The 13,396-nt window shown below is 35.0% G+C and overlaps 1 pseudogene; it reads left to right on the top strand.

The window, feature by feature from the left end:
• Nucleotides 1-13,032: 13,032 nt before the first annotated feature.
• Nucleotides 13,033-13,151, top strand: LOC129406626 (U6 spliceosomal RNA; annotated as a pseudogene).
• The last annotated feature ends 245 nt before the right edge of the window (nucleotides 13,152-13,396 follow it).

The raw sequence follows: 13,396 nt of genomic DNA, 5'->3' as shown, positions 1-13,396 counted from the left end.
TCTTTAATAATTACAGCATTCTTCTCTCTCTAAATTACCTAGTTAAGTTCTTTTTCATATTCATGGCACAGTTTTTTGGTACCATGGCTGGTAATACTGTAGTAAAATACCAAGGTCTCATGAAAAGTAATATACCAGCTCAGAAAAGAATGGTTTAATGGTGAACTAATTTCTCTATACAAGAGAGATGTTATGTGACAGATATTTGTAATAATTTTTGCCACTCAGCATTGCTGTCTTTATTTTGGACCCTACTTTCATGGTCAAATGGAAGAACTATAAGTAAATAAATAAATAAAGTGAAAGCTGTTTTCAGTTTCATTGCCTTTAGACATGATACTTTGCATTCAAGTTTTGCGACCAAATTCCTTCATTTTTTTTCTCATGCTCGCTCCTATTTCTCTCTGACAATTTATGGACAAGCTCATATTAACATGAGAGAATAAGGAGAAAATATCTCTTACCAGATGTGTATACACTAACATGAAAAACTGTAATTTTCTTTAGCGGGCTAGGTATACTTCTCAGTGAATTATAGCACTGCACTGTAGCACTGTTGTCCCATTGTTCATTGATTTGCTCCAGCGGGCACCAGTAATGTCTCCACGGTGAAACTTTTTACCGTTTTTGGCATACCGAATATGCCATGGGTAACTTGCCAAGCTTGCCAGTTTCAGTGGATTATATTATTTTTAATTGAACTATTTACAAAATATGATTGTTTCTTTCATGTTTAGTTATTCTAAATTTTAGATTATAACATATTTTTAAGTGCATCATTTCATAGGTTAAATCTCTAATAATAGGACTCTCCTCATTCAACAAAGATGCAAACCCTGGCAAATAAAAATTGTTTAAAATGCTTTCAAGCAGGATTCTTAAGATTCGGGTTATTAATTTTAGTAAATTCTAGTTGGGTACACGATTTACTTTCATGTTATATACATTTCCCCTCCCCCAAAAAATTATTAGGTTGAACTTTCAAAGAGAGGCACTGAATTGGAACAAGTATTTAGGTACACGATTTACTTTCATGTTATATACATTTCCCCCCCCCAAAAAAAAATTATTAGGTTGAACTTTCAAAGAGAGGCACTGAATTGGAACAAGTATTTAGCAGACACATTTAGGCCATAACCCTAACATAACATAAACGTGTCTCAGTGCTCTGCTTAATTTGACTATGACAAAGTAACCCAGCTTTAAATTTTGACAGCATATGAATTGTTTCCACCAAAAGTACATTTTGGGACTCTCAACTCAACTGCAGGTTGGATTCAAGTATCAAAAACATACTTTATGGTGTATTTTATGCATTGTATATGTTTTTGGTAGGTTGTGTATATAAGTTATAACTTCCTCACAAGTACATCCTTCATATTCTTTGTTCCATCTAGTACCCTGGGTTTCCTGATGTTGAGTCCAGCTTATTTTGTTAACTTGATTCTTGGGGAATATCTACATATCTTTGTCTCCTTACCTCACTACAAAGTCTTAGAGTTAAAATATAAGCAGATAAACGGACACATTTTCCAATATTTTCATTATGGTTAATACTGTTTAAATCATTGTGTGTTTTGCATGCAGAATGTTAACTATTTTAATAAGTTAGTTAAGTGGTATTACAGGACTAGAAAGATTCAATTCATTGGCTTTGGATTTAAAGTGTTAAGAGATTAAGGAAAATCCTTTCTCTGCCTTGGTGATATATTCACCTGGATCATTTCCAGATCTATCCTTGGAAGAAAAGATTATAGCCACTCTTGACCTATGTTTTGTTTTTTCAAAAGGTTGATAGGTGACATCCTTTAGAATAGTCATGCAGTGGACTAAAATCATTGAGCACATTCATTCTTTTGCTTATTTTTGTCCAACTGCATCCAGTCTTTGATGTTGATCATTTTTGTTGGCTCATTAATTCAGCTTTCCTTTGTTCAGTAAAAATTCTCCCCAATGCTGATGTTGAATTGCCAGGAATAAGAATACTGATGATAGAAATGGCACCAGAGAAATCATTGCTATTCTTGGCCACAGACATTTCCAGTGTGAACAATAGCTGTTTTCTTCATAGCTTTCAGCAATGTCATATTTTAAGCAGGGATTTTGTGAGTTCAACAAATGAATGGAAAAGACTACAAAATATGTTGCAGAAATGTCTTGCAGGTAGGCAGGAAATTTATAATAGATTATCAGAACTGAAAAGTTATAAAGAGATGTCCAGGTCAAAAGACAGAGAAAAAAACTGCTGAAATGAGCTTTAAAATATGCTGTGTTTAGTCAAAAGCTCTGCCACCATTTTCCTAGCTGATTTAGAATATTCTGCTGTATGGAGTGTAAAAGAGGGAAGTTAGAACATTCCACTATTAGAATATTTTGAAGCATTAAGAATTCAATTTTTCATAAGAATGTAGCTACTTTAGGCATTTAATTTTAATTAACTGTGATAAAGTTATTCTTTTTCAAATAATAACTATTTCAGCAAACATCTTCACAGGTGGAAAATACCCAGATTGTCAGGTCTAGAGTTTGGGGGATAAAAAAGACAGAGAATTAGGAAGACTAAGGTGATGTGCTCATACTAGAGCAATGTGGTTGCCCTTCCTGAATTTTCGATCAAAGCATGAGAGAGAGACAACACACATTAAAAAAAAAAATTAAAGATGATGTTATGTCTCATGTCCCAAAATTTAGAGTAATGAGAATTTGGGAATAGGGAGATTTTGGGCCACACCTTATGGTGTTCAGGGACTACTCCTGGTTCTGGGGAACACATGCAGTGTGGGAAGTAATAAGAAGTTTTACTGGAACTCCAGGGCTGGAGAGATAGCACAGCGGTAGAGCGTCCACCTTTCACATGGCCGACCCGTGTTCAATTCCTCCGCCCCTCTCAGAGGGCCTGGAAAGCTACTGTGAGTACCGAGCCCACACGGCAGAGCCTGGCAAGCTACCCGTGGTGTATTTGATATGCCAAAATACAGTAACAATAAGTCTCACAATGAGAGACGTTACTGGTGCCCACTCAAACAAATCGATGAGCAACGGGATGACAGTGACAGTGACTGGAACTCCAAGACCAAGGGAAATGTCCTCAGTTTATAAAAGTCTTTCTCCTTTGCTCTCAGCAGTGATGGTTGCTCTTCCAACAGTCTTTTCAGATTGATTTCCTTAATCTTTCTCTTGCTGTTTCTAATTTTTTTTTTTAGTTTTTAATTTTTTATTAATTGTAGTTGATTTTTTGTGGCTTAATTATTTTTCATTCTGGAGCTTTTATCATTACTGCTAAAAATCAGAAGATATATTTATATACATACATATATATTGATGATAGGATGAGAATGCTATTAGGGTATCCCAAAGAGGATATCATGTCTCACTCAAGTGAGAGAAGGAATCAGGAGTTCTGACCTCCGTCGATGGTCAAAAATCAGGGATACTGTCTCATTTGCCAAGGCATCAAAAATCAGATGGGCCGGTCATGTAATGTGATTCAGAGATGACCGCTGGAATAGAGCTGTTACCGACTGGATTCCATGAGACGTCAGAAGACCTGGTGGCTACCCACCAACGAGATGGTCAAATTTCTTTGTCAAATCCCTGAATGAACAATTTGAGGCTCTTTCTGTTCTTGGAGCGAGCAGATATCATTGGGCTGCACTAGCACGCAACAGGGACAAATGGAGACGTTACTGGCGCCCGCTCGAGCAAATCGAAGATCAATGGGACTACAAGTGATACATACATATATAAATATATATAAATTTGTCATTATGGGATGGTGGTGATGTTAGAGGAGCAGGAAAACACTGTTTTTCCCTTCTCATTTGTCTTAATGTATTAGTGAAAACTTCCCAGTTTAATGTGTATAGATCTCAGAGTTCTTAACCAATAGGCCAAATGGAAATGAATATTCTATTTTTCCTGCCTAAAATAACAAAACTTAATTAGTATTTCTCCCATTAAATCTTATGACACATTTCTTTACACATGATAATTCTGAAAAAAAATGCACTGAAATGAATTTTGCATATGAGACAAAACTATTGACTAGATGTAAAATGTGTGTTGCTCTTAATCAAAATGAAATATCTATGGTTTACCAATGAGTTAGGTGTAAAAAAAAAGTGTATCTCATATTTTATTATGACTTACTGTCATCTCTATGTGTTACACAAACCAGAATGCCTTTGAATACAACTTTTATATATACTAAATGTGAGAATTTAGAGAACAGTTGGAATCACTTCTAAAAAATAATTTTGAAGCCCAAAATCCACATATAAAATGTGCAAAAGTTAGGGGCTGGAGCAATAGCACAGCGGGTAAGGTGTTTGCCTTGCAAGAGGCCGACCCAGGTCAATTCCCAGCATCCCATATGGTCCCCTGAACACCGTCAAGACTAATTCCTGAGTGCAAAGCCAGGAGTAACCCCTGAGCATCGCCAGGTGTGATTCAAAAAGCCAAAAATACACAAGTTAAGTTAGATGAGTTATATGACAAAAAATACGATGATATATTTTTTCCTGTTAGAATAAATAAAATAATAATGACACTGGCTAATTCTACCTAATTTATTAATTTTGGTAAAAGTCACCATTCTGTGAGCCATATATGATATTTGTCACAAGAAAGTTACATACCTTAAAATATCATAACCTACATCTTCTATAAAAGGTGGTAAATAAATTACATGCTGCCTTTGATAAAAGATGTAAAAAAACTATTACATGATAATATCAATTTTTAGGTAAATTTCATATATTGTATCTGTGGGGACAGACTAAAGAATTTTTGGTGATACTACCTCTCTTCATATTTTTGATGATATCATATATCTCTTCCCAATTCTATCATCAGGAATGCCATATTAGAATGAGAGAATTTTATGAATATAGGAAAATGGTGTAAATCTTAGTTGTATTTTTTTCCACTCTAGAGAAATGATTGTTAAATATTTACTACACACCTATAGCTCTAGGTCACCACTTTTATTTGATCATAAGAACAAGAAGACAGTGATCTGCATGGAATGAATCACATCCTCTTCCATTCAAGAGAAATGAATATCCCTTCAGGCCACAGTTAGGAAAATACCATTTAACAGGCTATCTGATAACAGTGAAAGAAGGGAGATTTCAACATCCTCCATTCTTGATACATGAGAGTTTCTATTCCTTCTCACAACATTACTTTGGCTTCAAAATCTAATTCACTGATATTTCAAGTTTAGGTTTCTGCTATGTGAGAATCTTATTATTCAGCATGTACTTAGCTTGCATAGACCAAGAATATAGGCTTGCTAACGCAATCACACCAAGCATAAATATTAAAGCTAGAAGAGAATATCTTGATAGGTCAATGCTGATCTTAATATTTATCACACTTTTAAGTGTCAAAAATTACAGCCTTCAATTTTATTGCAAATATACTTTGTAATAGTTTTCATGAGTATTTGCTATGTATGTCCTTACATATCATAAAATATTTTTATCAGGACTATTATGTATCCTTTTGGTTCTTAACACTTATTTATCCACAAATGAAGTGAGAAACTGTTCAAACTTCCTTAAATCCCTCTTAGACAATATAACCCTTTTAAAATTGTCACTTTTTTTTTTTTTTGCTTTTTGGGTCACACCTGGCGATGCACAGGGGTTACTCTTGGCTCTGCACTCAGGAATTACCCCTGGCCATGCTCAGGGGACCATATGGGATGCTGGGATTTGAACCCGGGTCGGCCGCGTGCAAGGCAAACGCCCTACCCGCTGTGCTATCTCTCCAGCCCCAAAATTGTCACTTTTAAGATGCTTTCTAGTGACAAAAGAGTCAAATCTTCCTGAAGAAAAAAAGTCAAATAGAGGATTTTATGAGTTTTATGGTGAGTTGTCAAATAAATTTGTTGACTTAAAATTTGCTATGAAGGTTACCTTAGATATATTTCTCAATCTATCTTTATAGATCACTTCTTTAAAAATATAAATATAAATTCTTCTTTGATGAAATAAACTAATCATTACAGAATAAAAAGCTGGAATGCAAGGATGGGGTTTGAATGACACCATTTCATTTTACTTTAATGAAATAACTATGATATCCAAATGCCATTTTTGTTCCTTCTCCTTTCCACCAAGAATCTCTTTCTTCCTATCGCAAAAAAGAAGATGTATATACATGTATATATATACACATCTTAATACATACACACATATATATGTGTATATACATATATATATACATATATGTGTGTGTGTCCTCCATTCTGAGGATTTGCCTAAAAAGGTTGATTTGCTTCTCCAGTTTCAAAGATATGTCTCCTTAAGTTTACAAGCTGATTATACAGAATTAGCATGTATTTGCTCAATTAGTTTCTTTCAGTTCAGATTGGCCATCTCACACTACTGTGTTAACAACTTCAATGCAAACCAGAGCAACTCTACTCAGATAGGATGGTCACTAGACATATATAGCAATTTATACTTGAATGATAATTTTAGTGTCACTATATTTTGATTCCTATCAGTGATGCATCTGTCATAGAGGGAATTGCAGATATATAACATATTTCAACATTGTAGATACATCTTGGTAATATTTTTCAAGAGTGTTCCACTCAAACTATATTCTGTGGACCTGCCTCATAAGACGCTTTTAGAAAAACATTACTGGGATCTAGTCCAGACCCTCTAAGTTATAATCCCCTTTACTCACAGGATACTTGGTGTATCATGGAAAGGCATTACAATTCCAGGAAGAGGTAATTTTTGAGTCTTTATTAACTTCCTGACAGATTCACTATAGTGCAATACGCCTAATAATTTGAGATACAGAGATCATAACTGTCTCTGAACTTTTCCTTTTTATTTATTGCCAGAACAAAAATGAATTCCTTGCAAATTCATCTCAGTGATCAGATAATTACGATGTTTCTAATATACCTGGTTATCTTGTATAATTAAACAAGTTACTCCTTTGCTATGCTTATCATTGTGGGGACCTTGGAGAAAAAGAAGCAACAAATGGAAATTTCTGACAAGAGTCATTCACCTTGAAGTGCTGTTTAAATCATGAAAATACTATCTGCTCAACATGAGAAATACGATGCTTAGCAAAGACAGTAGAACCAGATTACCACACTTGCAACTACAGAATATATGAGGGTACCCCACTTTCAAAACTAAAGTTAGTAATATGCATGCAGTATTTCATACACCAACCTGAAGTATTTTAGTTTCTCTTAAGATCCTATAAAAAAATTCAGTTCTCCTTGTTGTAGAGTCTTTAACTGTCACCTGATTTGAAATAAAACCTTACTTCAACTATGTGAATTCATGATGTCCCATCAATTATTACCTCCATAACAGCTGTTTTGTGACAATAAAAATTATGCACACACCAACCAACAGAATGGTTAGTTTTCCTTAGGTTGACAGTTTGAGGTATGTTCTAGATACATGTTTTTGAAGATGGATATTTCGTTTTTTATAACAAGCTAAGATGCTAAAATGATCAATTCTACTGAAAAATGTATAGGTTTAAGTTCAGGCTCTGAAGGCAATTAGAAAGTTTCACAAATGGGCTGGTCCTGGATTTCAAACTCCTGAGATAAACCAGGGATCCAAATAAAATAAGCTAATCTGGCTCAAGCTTTAGAAAATCATGCCAAAATTCCATCCTTAACGGGTTACAATTCAATGTAATTTGTGGTGGCCAAACAAACAAAAAAACATTATTTTATTATGAATACAATGGTTCATGTATTTCTCTGAAAATTAAAATTTGTTTTCTTCTAGAGTAGTTTCAATTTATGTGCCTGATTGGTGAAGGAATTATTTAAAGTTAAAATATCAGACTTTTAACTTTGTTGATATGGAGATGTCGCTCCTCTTGCTATATTCAAAATGATTTTTTAAATCAAAAAAGGTATTGTACTTGATACTAAATATATATATATATATACATGAATACATCATAAGAAAGCAAATACTCTTACCCTGTTTGCAAAATGGTAGGCTGCACTACTTAAAATTTCACCATTCAGAATTTACATAAGTAGGCCTTACCTATTCCATGTAAACTCCAAAATATATTAACACAGAATTGCTTTGAAAGTTTTGTTAATGACAGGTGAGACATAATTATTACCATAATGAGATCCAAGTATAAAATAAATTTAAAGTAATATACACTACATTTCAGAGTTGAAAAACATGTATGTGTAAGAATAGGCATTTTGTTTTACTGTATGGTATTAAGAGGCTTTAATTTTCTTATTGACATAGGTCACAATCATCTAGTAATCACTAATTGACTCTTACCAATTTACTTTTTGATCATTCTACTTGCCAGTTCTTAAAGTTCTGTTGGAATAAAAAATATGAAGTAAATGTATTATGTGCCTAAGGGGGCAGATTGGGATTGGAGACTGGGGATAATGGTGGCTGGAAGTCATGCTGATGGGATATTCGGTGCTTGAAACAAACTGTGTAATGAACAACTTTGTAAATCACGGTGTTTTTAATAATTTTTTTTCTTTTTCTTTTCTTTTATTTATTTTATTTTTTAAAAAATTTTTATTTAATCACCATGTGCAAAGTTACAAAGTTTTCAGGTTTATGTCTCAGTTATACAATATTCAAACACCATCCCTTCACCAGTGCCCAAATTCTACCACCAAAATCCCCAGTATACCCACCGCCCCCGCCCCCCAGCCCCAAACTGTATAACTGAAGAATTTCACTTCATTTTCTCTATACCTTGTTTACGTTCCATATTGCAACACAAAACTCACTATTGTTGTTGGAGTTTCCCCCAAAGAAAGACAGCCCTACTAAGGAAGCATTTGATAATTGGTTTTCCATTAAAAGATTGCGCGGCCGCGCGGCTGGGATGTGTCCCAGTCCCGAAAGCCGGAGCCGTGTTAGTTGCTGCTCAGTGTCGCCAGGGCTCCATCTGGAGAAGGTGTTGTGGCTGCACCTCCTCCATCCGGATCCCCGGTGTTGTTGGCCGGGTTTTGGGTCCGGAGCATTTCTCTGGCCGCGTTGCTCACCAGAATGCCTGGCCTCTTCTCTGTTGAATGTGGCAAGATGGCTAATAAAATTTATTTTTAAAAATTTAATTGAAAAAAGAATTTGTTCAATTTTGACTCAACTTTTTATGTGTATGGACTTCTATTTCTTATAGAAAAAAATAGAATAATTTGTTGCCTTTATGTTTCAAAGTCCTGTTCTTTTTTCCAATTTATATTCTACTAAATGAATTCTTTTATTTGAATACTTAATTTTTTTTCTTTTTGGGTCACTCCTGGTGATGCACAGAGGTTACTCCTGGACTGTACTCAGGAATTAACCCTGGCGGTGCTCAGGAGACCATATGGGATACTGGGAATCAAACCCGGGTCGGCTGCGTGCAAGGCAAATGCCCTACATGCTGTGCTATTGCTCCAGCCCCTGAATGCTTACTTTGGGCTGTGGTTGCTTGCTAAAGTTTTAAGGAATATTATCAGGGATGAATGGACAGAAGATGTACTAGAACACAGAGATACCTATGGAGGGCAGATTTGGCCAGGGTACCAAAGGGGACATCTGAGTTTCCCGGTGCCCTGACATGCCCAAGGTGGAGAATCAGGTGATGGGCAATGAAGAAGAGAAGAAAATTGAAGGGTTAAATTGTTTCATTTTGCCCAGAACAGTAATTTGGGGATACTATTAGTTGCACTAGCTTCCTAATGCAATTAGGAGCCCTGTATTTTAAGTCTGAAGCTTAGTGGATTTTCTGAACTAATCTCATTAATTAGGCAGCTGGTGTTCCAGTTCAAAAGTTTTGCCAAGCAAAGTACAAGAAGCAATTAAGATTTTTCATATACCAATAAAGATTATTCAAATAACCACTTTACTTCTGCTACTCTGAACGTTTATGAGAAAATAATTTGGAGCCTGCATTGTCCCACAGCTCATGGTACAAAAACAGCTTCTAATTCACATGCTTTTGGACTAGAATAGGCACTGCTGTTTTACCAGTAAAATTGCCACTGTAAATCACTTGAGTCACCAAAACCATTTAAGGAGAAGACTACATTTTAGTAATTGAAAATTATAAATGTATATAGCTATGTTTCTAATTTTCTCATTTTGTGTAATCTAAACAAGTTACTTGCTTTCGATAATCATCAACACTGTGATTCAAGAAAATTATTTTTCTAAAATATTGAGAAAGCAAATACTAATAAAACAACATAACCAAATAAACATATGGGAGCAGCACTGAATATAAATGTCTATCTATATATCTATATCTATATATTATTTAAGAAAAAATAAAATTGTCTAAAACAAAAATTATTAACAAGTTGCACTTAAAGAAGTCACAAGAATTCACCTGAACAAAAAATAATAGCTATCTTGGAGCTGAAGTTATAGTACAGTGAATTGGGTATTTGTCTTGCATGTGGCTCACCCTGGTTCAATTTCCTGCATCCCATATGGTCCCCTAGCACCACCAGAAGTAATTCCTAAGTACAAAGCCAGGAGTAACTCTTGAGCATTACCAGGTATAGCCCAAAACAATCAAACAAATATAGCTACTATTTTATGTATTCATATAGTAACATGTGTAATTATATTATACACACATATAAATTTTAAAGACTTGTCACTTGTCACTTGTCATCCCATTGATCTTTGATTTGCTCAAGTGGGCACCAGTAGCATCTTCATTTTTCCCTGTCATGTGCTATCATAGCCCAATGACATCTGCTCGCTCTGGGAAAAGGAAGAGCCTCAAATCAAACCTCAAAAGTCAGGGTTTTGATGAAGTCTGACCATCTTGTTGGTGGGCGGCCATGAGGTCTTTTGAAGTCCCGTGGAATCCAGTCGGTTACAGGTCTATCTAGTCCAGCGGTCCTCTCTAAATCGCATTACATGTCCGGCCCATCTGATTTTCGACACCTTAGCAAATGAGACAGCGTCTCTGATTCTTGATCCCGGATGGAGGTCAGAACTCCGGATTCCTTCTCTCACTTGAGTGAAATGCGATATTCCAAGCATAGCCCTTTTGATTCCTCTTTGGGATACCCGAATAACATTCTTGTTCTGTTAAATTTTAAAGACTAAGCACCACAATTAAAACTATATGGACAAATTCTCAAATGCACTAGATTCCTAATGTAATCTTCAAATGCAAAACCCTGCATTCAAACATATAATTTTAAAATACCTTTATTATGTAATGAATCAGTCTGATGAGTATAATTATACTTTGAGAATAAGGCTCTAACCAGTATTTCTGAAGCACTATTATACTCTGTAAATTAATAGAAAAAATGAATATTTGTTCAATTCACTATAGTTGCTAAGTTTTAGATAGTCTTAAATAGATGTGCTTTGAAGAAGCAGTTAAATCATTCATAATTAGCACATATACTACATGCTTAATAAGTATTTAAAAAACTTTTATTGACAACTGAAACTTGGCTAGCTGTTATTTTCTTAGATTCCAAAACTATAAAGAACATATATTTAGTTTTATATCTTCACACAAAACTATAAGTTGTTGAATTCATTTCATTATATTTAAACTGCTAATTTCAACTGCAAATGACTAAAACCAAATAGTTACTTAAATTATATTTTTCATGGCTACTATTAAAATATAGATTATATTTTGTACACATTTTACAGAAACAGCTTATACTTAGTACTTTCCATCGCACTGCTTATATTTACTAATGAATCATTAAGGAATCTTTAAAGACAGTTTTACTGAACCCTACTTTGCGATGTACACTGACCTTAATATCTGATTCTGACATAAGATGTATTATTTCTCATGATTACTTATTTGGAGTGAAGGTAAATGTCCAAACATTAAATTCTCTAACTCTTCCATTTTCTTTTCCTGGCTATTTGTAGAGATACATAAAAGTTTCCATAATAAAGAGAAACAAATGATGTCTTTCTCTTAAAGTGGATTATCTTATCTGTCAGGGTCAAACTTTTAAATAGGGAAGATTTAATATAGGAAATTTGCTAGCCAGGTGTTGGAGGATTTAGGGGCAGTGGGAAATGCTAACTCAAGCCACATGCAGGAAGGGCAGGAAGTAGCTGACAGTGCAGAGCTGGGAAGTAAAGAGAAGAGATTAGGGTAACCAGAGCAGATAGTACCGGGCACTGCCTGACTGTGAGTGATAATCTCTAAGACTGAACAGAAGAACAGAAAGATCAAATGCTGAAATTAACTGCCCCTGCTAGAGAGATGGTGACAGTCCCAGCCAACAAAGAGCAATCAAGCCTTTCCTTCTATTCCTTCTTCTATATTCCCATCTTTCTGCTTCCTTCTATTGGTACAACCTCCTGGAAGGTAAGGTAGGGAAGCTGATAAGAAATCTGTGAAGTGAAACTCTTCAAGTGCCAGCTACAGATGTACAAGATAGATTTGGAACTGAATTACAGGCCAACTGTCAATGTTTTTTTTTCAATCTTTGATTATATCCTTCAAAATTCATTTCAAATACTTATAATCAAGCAATGTTATTAAAATATTTTCCCACAAAGTTACAGCTCTTTTGTTCTAAATGTGTCATGAAATTCTTAATATCATAGCACTGTCCTCCCCTTGTTTATTGATTTGCTCAAGTGGGCACCAGTATTGTCTTCACTGTGAGACTTGTTGTTACTGTTTTTGCACATTGAATATGTCACGAGTAGCTTGCTAGGCTTTGCTGTGCTGGTGGGATACTCTCGGTAGCTTGCTGGGCTTCCGAGAGGGATGGAGGAATCGAACCCGGTTTGGCCGCGTGCAAGACAAATGCCCTACCCGCTGTGCTATCAAATATTTTATTTATATTTAATTATATATTGTAGCACTGTAGCACTGTCCTCCCATTGCTCATTGATTTGCTTGATCGGGCACTAGTAATGTCTCCATTGTGAGACTTATTACTGTTTATGGCATATCGAATACATCGTGGGTAGCTTGCCAGGCTCTGTCATGTGGGCAACATACTCTTGGTAGCTTGGCAGGCTCTCCAAGAGGGACGAAGCAATTGAACAGCCATGTGCAATGCAAATGCTAAAATTGGAATGATAGAGAGAAGATTAGCATAGCCCCTGTGCAAGGATGACACAAAAATTTAATTCTATATTAAAATAAAAATTATTGAAATGGAAAATTCAGAATTTGGTAGTATTTAAAAGCAATAAACTTAGATTTAGCATCAGAAAAACTAGTTTTTAATCCGGTTTCAATCATTAATTAATTTTGGACAGATTTTTTTTAATTATTGTAGACAAAATTCAAAACTGTGGATACAACCCTAGGGTTAAAATTGATTAGATAACAAACCACAATATTAAATTCCATATTTGTACACTTTTAAAAAAATATTTTTTTTTGCCCTGCCACA

The sequence above is a fragment of the Sorex araneus genome, chromosome 7 (genome assembly GCF_027595985.1).
Source record: "Sorex araneus isolate mSorAra2 chromosome 7, mSorAra2.pri, whole genome shotgun sequence".
Lineage (NCBI taxonomy): Eukaryota > Metazoa > Chordata > Mammalia > Eulipotyphla > Soricidae > Sorex > Sorex araneus.
The sequence above is the reverse complement of the archived record's forward strand: the minus strand, read 5'-3'. Positions and strand labels throughout refer to the sequence as shown.